This window comes from Amphiprion ocellaris, chromosome 3, assembly GCF_022539595.1.
Source record: "Amphiprion ocellaris isolate individual 3 ecotype Okinawa chromosome 3, ASM2253959v1, whole genome shotgun sequence".
In the NCBI taxonomy this organism is placed as follows: Eukaryota; Metazoa; Chordata; class Actinopteri; family Pomacentridae; genus Amphiprion; species Amphiprion ocellaris.
In genome coordinates, this window is record NC_072768.1 from 7,167,784 (window position 1) to 7,177,528 (window position 9,745).

Genomic DNA, 9,745 nt, shown 5'->3' on the forward strand with positions numbered 1-9,745 from the left:
TCTTTAGACCAAAGTTATGTAAGTTCTTGTTAGGAGGCATCTATCTGACCACATGCTGACCTTTTCTGTAGAGAGGTGGGCATGAACCACACACCATGCTGTTTTTCTGTTTAATTTATTTAGTCCACTGGCCTCAGAGAAAATGCACTTTTTATAGTTAAGATTAATTATCTGGTTAAACTGAGCAGAATGTTTAATACGGAAGACAACACCTGAATTTCTTCCTTGCAGAGGCCATCTTGTCCTGGAGGTCAGAGAGGAGCTATGCCTCTGTTATAGATTCACAGAGTAGGAAGTGGGATTTTAAATTTGATTGGATAATAGATGTGCCCTGATTGTCCAGTTTAAACTGGAAAGGCAAGCCCCTTTCCTCTCTATATAGGAATGTATTGGGACAGAAGCAGGTAATGGCTTGTTCAGACAATGCAGCACTGAGAATTGTTGAATGCAGTTTGTCAAAGTTTTCTTCCTATTTTCCAGCACTTTTTTGGTTTGTCCTCATGCCTCAGTAGGCTACCTACACCTCTCTTTGCAATGCTTCTGAAGTGGTCTGAAAGTAAAAATTAAAGATCTTATTTTAAATTCACTAGAAAATAGCAAATCGCACTTGTTTACATTAAGTAAACTGGAAAAGATTATTTGATTTGTGGAGTAGTGTGAAACCATTGGTACAAATCTCTGTTTCTTTGCCAACAGAGCCATGCTCCATAAAATAAAAACAATGCTCCTGTAAGTGCTATATTAATAATATACAGATTTGCTACAGAGCTGATGCAGACGCCTCTACACCAGGTATGAGAGGTAACTGGATATGATATTATATGATAAGATAGGCCTGCTGCAGTCATCAAAGTCACCAAACCCCAACTTGTTCCCAATTAAAATTTTAGACTGACATGTTAGACAATATTCTTAGCAACATCATCCTTCCACTAAGCAGTAAAATAAGTTATTTAAGAATGGTGTTCATCTTACTCTGAAGGAGCAGTCACTCATCAAAAAAAGTGCCATATTTATGATCATATGTCAAAAATAGTGCTGCTGAAAAATGTGATAACTTTGCCAATGTTGCATCATTTATCATTTTGTTATTCAAAGGAGATTTAAAGGATCCTAAAGTAACCTCCCCACATCTCCCATCCCCCTTTTCTTAACGGAGCATCTGTGGCTGGCGATGACTGTGATTGTTTTTGCATGTGTCAAAATACAGCTGCCAAGTGGAATGAGTAATCACACAAAGTGCTCCTCCGTCTACATGTGTAATGACAGCGGTGGCAGAAAGTGTTCCTCGGGTGGGCGAGTGGCTGAGGGACTGATGCTCAATGGTCCGTGTCGACTGCCGTCATCATGCCGGTGCCAAGGTGGCTGCTAACTACAGCTGTGGCTGTGACACGACCGCAGCATCACCAGCAGGCTGCTGTGACCCTGTCGTGATTCACCACAAACTAGAGTCTCCCCATTCATGTTTTAAAGCTGTCTGGTTTACAGTCTTCCGGGCTGGTGGCCTTAATGTTGCCCTGTTCTTCCAAAGGTCCAAATATTCACATGTAGATGCAATTTAATGTGATCCAATTATGACTGAATGGGGATGGTTGATTGAAGATTTCTAAATCAAGCTCAAAGACTTTGTTTGTGCCTGATTAAAACAAATCATTCCTTGTCTATTTAGAAAAGGAACAGCACGTTATGATGATATAGAAACAAGGATGCTGAAGAAGGCACAAAGACATGTATTTAAAATTACAGTTTCCAACTGGTTCATTTCAAGAGCAATTAAAGGGGAAGCGGTGGCTTTAACCTTCTGAACTACTTGTTGAATATTCTCTACCATACATTATCAGTGCTTGAGGCTACACATGTTGTGCTTGTTCTTGCTTGGTCTTTGGTTTTTTAAAATGTCATATCTGATAAGTCTGATTGTGGTCCGGATGCGTCCACATATCTGCTGTGTGTGTCATGTTGGATATGCCCAGCAGGATAAAAAATCACAAGGAGTTATTAGTCATTCAACAATGATTTCCATCAATCACTGTAAGTGTTCTGAGAACGTGCTGGTCACGAATAGCACAAACAAGTTTATTTCCTGCTTACAGGCTACAGAGAGTAATGGAAAAAATCCAGATGTTGATGTAAATATGAAACTAGTTTTTGCTTTGAGAGCAGCATCCGCCACTATGCACTATGGAGATATGTGTACGTAGAAACTCTCTCTTACAACTCAGCACTTCTCATGTCCATCCTCCCTCAGCATCCAGAGGCATAAATCTGGGTGTAGGTAAGCAGTCACCAGGTGGTGCAGGGGTCACAGAAGCCACACTGATGTTGTAACATCACCCATTTCCCCTTCAGCAGGGACACAGAGCTTTGTGGCTGGAGAGACTCCAAATTAGATTTACCTTTTCTAATGGGCCCCTGTCATCTCCCAGCCTGGAGGGCCAAGCAAACTGCAGCTCATGATTGAAATCAAGCAGCTGGAGCCTCAGAAAAACCTCACCTGTGGTGTTAGTATTGCTTGTTGTGCTTGTTTAAACTGTTTACATGCATGCAAATTCAGATGTAGATATTTTATTCAGTACCAGCTTTAAGGCAAACAGTCACAGTCTTTACTGTGCTGCATTAGATAATTACTCACTTTAAAAATTAAACCTGACAAGCATTTATAATGACCCAAGAGTACATTTGTCAGAGATGCTGGATGTAAGGAAATGATGCATTCAACTGCTATGCACTGCATTTCAGTGTTGACTCATTTGAGGTCATGGATGAATGATAAGATCATGTACATCCCGCACATCCTGTACTGAACTTTTAACTGTTTGCTCTTAAGTCTATCAGCTGTTTACTCTCATCTACACATCATGACTGACTGTACAAACTTGATGCAGTGGTTTGTGCAGTTGTTTTGCAGAAGTGTGGAAACAGCTGCTTAAGAATTACATGGACATGATCGTTTGTGTTTACTACTAATCTGTGTGGATTGTAACAGTACAGTAATGTGCTCACCATCTCTTCATGTTTGCATCGTGAGAGCAAACAATGAAAGCAAACAGTCACAAGTTTGTCCTAAAGAGTTTATATAAGCTGCCAAATCCATGCTGAAAGATGTGATAGGTGTAACAGGGGCATCTCTCAGCTGAAAGTATACAGTGAAATACTGTATAGAGCATTTAAACTTCAACAAGATAATCTCAACTCTGTTTTTGTTTTTGCTTTAGCTGTTGTGTTGGGACAAATAATGGGATAGCTGGACAGCTATTGTGGCTGGAGTTAATACCATTCGTTCCCTGATGATCAATCCATTTTCAGTGTTGCTTGGGGATTTTCTTTTTGCCATCTTGATGCAAGATTGGAGTCAACTGTGACTATAGTCAAGTATATATAGTATATATGTAAACAGTCAAGTCATCATTATTTATATAGCGCACACACACACATATATACACATATACACACACAATCAGTCACATGTGTGATGTGTTATTCTTGGACTACGACTGCTACCCTGTGCTCTACTGTGCATTTTTATTTTCCATGTTTTGTCTTATGTCTTAAAAAAAAGTGAAAAACAACTAAAAGGTCCAGTGTTCAAGTTAGCAGACTTCGGTTTAGCGTTAGGGTTAGGGTTAGGCTTGGGTTTGGGGTTAGTAGTTCAGGGTTGAAGTTAGTTAGCACTGGACTACTGAAACGTGGATGAAGTCTCCAGGCAGAGTGATGATGAGGAGGAGAGTGGCCAGGAGAGAGGCTTGTGACAACCACACCAGGGGTTGTTGGTTGTAGTCAATCAGACATCATTAAGGCATCCTGCATGGTGGTCCCGAGCCTATGAATCCAAATCCTCTCCTTCCTGGGACCTTTAAAAAGACTGACAGTTTTACTTTGTTAATGTTACTAGTAGCAGTACTTCTAGTCAAAATGTCTAGAGACCTATTTCTAATGTGTGGGAAGCCCGGGACTAGTTTAAAACTGCAATTTTGCACTGACAGCTGAAATATACTCCCAGCGGAGTTTTTGGAAATCATTTCCAAACATATTGTTGGTAGAAAAACAAAGAGGAAGTGAGCAGCTGGATAAGGTTTGCTACCTGCAATAATACCTCTAAGCGTTTTACAAAATGTCAAACTAACGCCTTGCTGCTTGTTTGTATGAGAAGCTGCCAGTATGCTCATGAGTACACATGCCAAAAGGTTTATGGTTGGTGCCAAAGATTTAGTGTAATGCTTATGGATGCTGTCTTCTGTGGAGATGTTTCCATTAGTGTGGAGTGCTTATAATCAAGCTTAGTTAATATAATGATTTTCTTGGCATGTTACAGACATCACTTTAAAGCTGTGCATCATCACTTGTATTGGAAATGTGCACGATATGATTTCTACTGAGAACAATCCCTTTGTTCTGTGTAAGAGCAGCAAAGATTGTAGCTTCAAAACACTCACAAGTGAAAATAAAACTTGGTAATGCTCCATTCTGAGGTGAATGTGTATATCCAATGTGGTTAAGCTGCAGGACAGACAATGAGGTCATTGTTAAACGCTCCCAATATACAGATCTACTAGTACAAAATACAAAAACAGAATCTTTCAAGGCTACAGGGGCTTTGTAAAAGTAATCTACCATACATTTAGCAAAGAGGAAAACTCCCTTTTATCCAACAAAAGAAGATACATGTGCAGTGTAGTAATTTTACTAATGAAAATTATGAAACATAAAAGTAAGAGTGCCCTTGGCAGAAAATCCTTTGCTGTCAGAATTTGAATAAATCCTGTTTTGTCGTCATGTTTTTTGATGTTTAAATCATAGGGGAAAAAACAATCCCAACAGCACATAAAATCTGTCATTGTATGTGTCTGTGCATGTGATAGTGGGTGTTTTGGATTGTTTTTGTTGGTAACTAAAAGGTTTAGCTGTCGTCGCAGAATGAGAATGAAGGCGACAGCAGAGGACAACACATTAAAAAAAAAGAAACACACACAAACAAGAAGTCATGATTGAAATTGCTTATCGGTGCAGATGAAAGTGAATTGCACTTGAATTGGGGAAAGCGTGAACAGAGAACTCAGGCTGCCACAAGTTGGATCGATGGCTTTGCTGAATTTGTTACACATGCAGGTCCATCTGACGCAGCCACCTCAGAGGAGATATAGTACTTCCGTTTGCCATTTTTCACACCACCCCCACCCAACACCTCCCCCTGTGAATAATGACTGCAGCTGTGTCAATGTAGCAGCTCGTCATGTGTGTGTGTGTGTGTGCGCTTGTTTGTGTGTCTTATTTTGATGGCTTTTTTTACAGTCAGTGTGTATGTGTGTGTCTGTCTGATTATGGTGTACAGATAGGCCATTACCCATGCGTTACGAGGAGAGGGGCTTAATGGATGAAAGAGGATGCAGAGGCAGGATGGCTCGAAAACACTGGCCTGTCCTCCGAGCCATATCAATACTGCCATCTGGGAGTTTGGCCACTTCATTCACAAAACCAATACCCCGGTGGGATTGGATGGGCCAACATAGACGCCGTTCAATCAAGAGGGGAAAAAAGACTAGGGCTATCATGATGTCCACATTCAGGATGTCAATTCTTTTCTTCTCTTTGCTTTGTGCGGATGTGTTTGTACAAGTGACACAAGTGAACAACAGAGGCGTTGGCCGGACCACCTTGACTGAGGCTAGACAACTGACCAATATAAGCAACTAAATGTGCCTTTCTGTTGGTAAAAATACTGATTAGAGAGCTTTAAATTACAAACACATCACTTTGTAGATTTGTTTGTGCCACACATTTCTGCAGTTAACCGATCGATGCAGGGGAATTGACTAATCAATGAATGACAATGTAGCTACAGACGGAGCTTTAGTCATTTATTTACTGTTTTTCCCACTTATTTATATTCATGGTCATGAGGGCTTTGACTATCTGAGCATACAACATGGCAGAAGGTAAGGATTCAACTTAATTACATAGCTAACACAGAAACCAACTCTTTCACATCAGTGATTTTGAGCTATCTTGTATGTTTTGGGCTGTAGAAACAAAGCAAATTGGAACCAAGGAAAGAAAATGATCAAGATCACGACTGAAGACTGTCAGGACTGAGCATCGATGAAATGACGTATTTCTTCAATAGTTTTTAGACAGACCAGTGAAAGTGAGCCCCTGGTTGTGAGGAAAAATATGTCTGATAAGTCAATTAAAGCAAACAGTGTATCCTCTTTTATGTGGTTTTTACAAATAAAAATGATATATATGAGCAACCACACAAGAAAATTTCCTTTTCCTTTTCCTTCAGTAACATATTCAACAAAAGTATCAATGGATGTAATATAGTTCTGTGGAAAAAAGTCCATACAACCATCCTGAAGAATTCAGTAGAGAACAACTGGAGTTTTCTTTTTAGTTCTTGAAGATGCATAACTTCTTATCTAAGAGATTTCTTCAGTTCTAACTAAGTGATGGAGGGTCCTATTTACTGTATATTGTCACCCAGAATATATTTACCAACATGCCTCGAGGTGTGGATGATTGTGAAACTGCCACATCATGGATGACTCAAGATTTTAATGGTGGTGAACGTTGCTGTTGCCAGATCTCAAGATGGCATTACAAGTACCTGATAAGGGGTTCAAGAACTAGAAAGAAGCAACCATTTGCTAAAAGCTCTTAGGATTACCATGACCTGGGTGACTGAGAATCTACACAGACCTTCAGAAATCAATGTTTCCAACTTTAGCAGAAATAACTTCTTGTAGGTTATTGGATAATTGTCCACCACCAGTCTCAAACATCGATTTCCATATAAAATCTTTAATTTCCAAAATGCTTTCACATTCCCACCACACTTTAATGTGCTTTAAACTGGTCATTCCAGATCCACCGGTGCACTGAGGATCTTTATCCTGCTTACTGGTCCAACTGGTTCAACTTTTGTACAGATGGCCTTACATCATTTGATCAGATGTTGAATTTATAATTGAATTGGCTGAAAGTTGACCATTAATTACTCTTTATGCTGCATGTCTTCTCTCCTCTCTCCATGGACTTATATGCCACTGTTGCATGGCATTAACTTTCTACCTTCTCCGTTCCTGCCATCTGTGCTTTTTCCTCTCGGTTCTCTCTCTCCGTCTCCCTTTCTGCCGCCAGCTCTGGTTTTGGAACTGCATCTTTCTGATCTGCCTTTACTAAACAAAATCAACCTCCTCATTGTTTCTCACTGTTGGTCTTTTCTCTTTTTGCTCTCTTCTCGCCCCAATCAATGGAGGCAGCCTCCCTGAGTCCTGTGGCACTATCGCCAGATGCTGCTCAGTGGGAAATTGTTGGGTTGTTCTCTATAATATTATAAGGCCTGGACCTTACTATGTAAAATGAGATGATGTATGCTGTGATTTGGTGCAAATAAAATTGAACTGAATCGTGTATGTGAACACACCACTGAGCTGCAGAGATTTACCAGCACACATAACATCTGCACAGCCAGGTGTGTGTCTCTGCCCACTCACTGGGAGGACGGGACAGAAAACACTGAGAGGGGGTGTGATCTTGGAGTTGAGGACTCGCTGGTGGGCTGAGGCTGTAAAGAACAGCTTTGTGCAGAGCAGCAGGTGTTACTATTGTCTTAAAAATATCACCTCGACAAAGACATCCACAGAGGGTCACAAAGCAATCAAAAGCTTTCTAATGACCAAATTTAACGTCCCTTTCCCTGCTTGATTTATTATGATTTATTCATAGTAGCTACTAAGGATCCACTTTACACTGCAGTGATAGTGCACGATGAGCTCCACTGTACATTTGTACTGTACATTAGCAATTACTATACTACACTTGTTTCTAGATCCATGGCTCATCCCAAATGCTACACAATCACATTTGATTTCTTCTGTGGGTACAGGCCCTGCTGGTAAATGTCACACTGTGACAGGCACAAAGCCTGGTCACAACGATCCTTCCCCGAGGGGCCCCAGCGCTGTCACTTCCTCTCAAGTGTAGAGACTAAGCAGTGGTTGATAGCAAACACAGAGAAGGCTGAATTTTACTGGTTTTATGTCTTTTATCCAGTGGGCTATTTCTGTAAAAAAACACAGTTCTATAAGGAAAAAAACCAAAAACAACTAATGATGGCACAGTGGGATACTGTATGTGAGCACATGATCAGTTATGATTTAGTCCCGTGGTATGTTCTGTGCACTTGGGACAGAACATTTTCAAAGCAGCACCTTATTTCTAGAAAGTAAATATAAAATGAAATGGCAGTGCGCATGGCCGCTTGAAAAGTAGTTTCTAATGGTGAGAAAAGAAAAGCAACAGAGTCCTCCGCCTTGTGGATGGTGACAGAAAACTGCTCAAAGCTATTACCACTTCCTACTGCGAAACTTCTCTGTCACACACGTTTAAAATCTCCCTCGATGTCATTTCTTGGTTCAAATAAAAACACTGATGTTATCTGACAAAGCAGGTAAATGATCGCCCCTGCACTGCTGCTTCATTCATGCAAAACTCATTAATGTCTTTTCTCAAATGTAGCTTTTTGTTGAACAGTGGTATGTTGCTTCATAATACAGAAAAATGACAAAAAAAGAATAAAAGCGCGATTTCTGTCATCTACAATACCCATCATCAGCTTCACTTCACACACTGGGAAAAAAGGAATGCTTTTAAACATTTTAAAAATTGTTTTGAACAATCTGCTGTTTTAAACGGATTTTTCCAGTTTTGTTAAATTACAGAAATCTACTGTAATGATGCTAAAATTCAATATTTTACTGTCAACATGCTATAAACTAATGAATAAATATTAAACACTGTATAAAATGTCCACTTCAAAAATCTATATTTTTTACAAATTGTTCTTTTATAGTGTGATTACAAAATTGCACCATTTACAGTATTTAAATTAGTTAAAAAGTCATTATTTTACAAATACCTGCTGTTATTTTCACAGTTTTTACAATTTTTGAACTTTACATTATTCCACTGTTTCTTGATATGTTTTTTCTGCCACTCTTACTGCCAGATTTTCACAATTTGGTAAACTGATTTTTTTTCTTTCTTTCTTTCTTTTTGACAGTATACAGTTACACTTTCCCCCCCAATGGTAGCAGATGATCACAAGCACTCAGGTGCACTGAACTTACAATACAGGTTTTAATTTAATCACTTCTACAGAAGATCATGTAGAGTATTTAACTTCTCCTGGCTTTTCTGCGCTTTCACATTTTGTTAAAAAAAAAAATTATAAAAAAAGAATTTCACCATTTCTAACCACATCCCAGCCAGTCTCTAATAGGCTATTAATAACAGTCATTTTGGTAAAATAAGGGTTATTACAATTTTTTTTAAAAAAATCTTACTTATTATTATGTGTTCTTCTTTGAATATTTTATTGTTAAAAAAGACAGATTTTAAAAAAAAAAAAAAAAGCTCTGTCAGGACTTGTCATATATGTTTGAGAATGAAAGCAAACACATGTAAGACTTTCATTGGAACTGATTTAGGAATGGAGACTCATTACACCTACGAATCGTTTATTGGTTTGTTTATACATTTATATAGTAAGATCTCTTTCGGTGTGCAGATACTAACAGAGTCACTGTCTCCTATGAAACACGGGTGTATGAAGCCCTCTTGTGGTCTAAACATGATCTAGAAAATTTATCTCAAGTTATCTGAATCCTATGCAAAAAATATTTATATATTTCTCTTATTTTAAGTGTCCTATATCTCATTAAGACTTTAAAAGGTTGTAAATTAT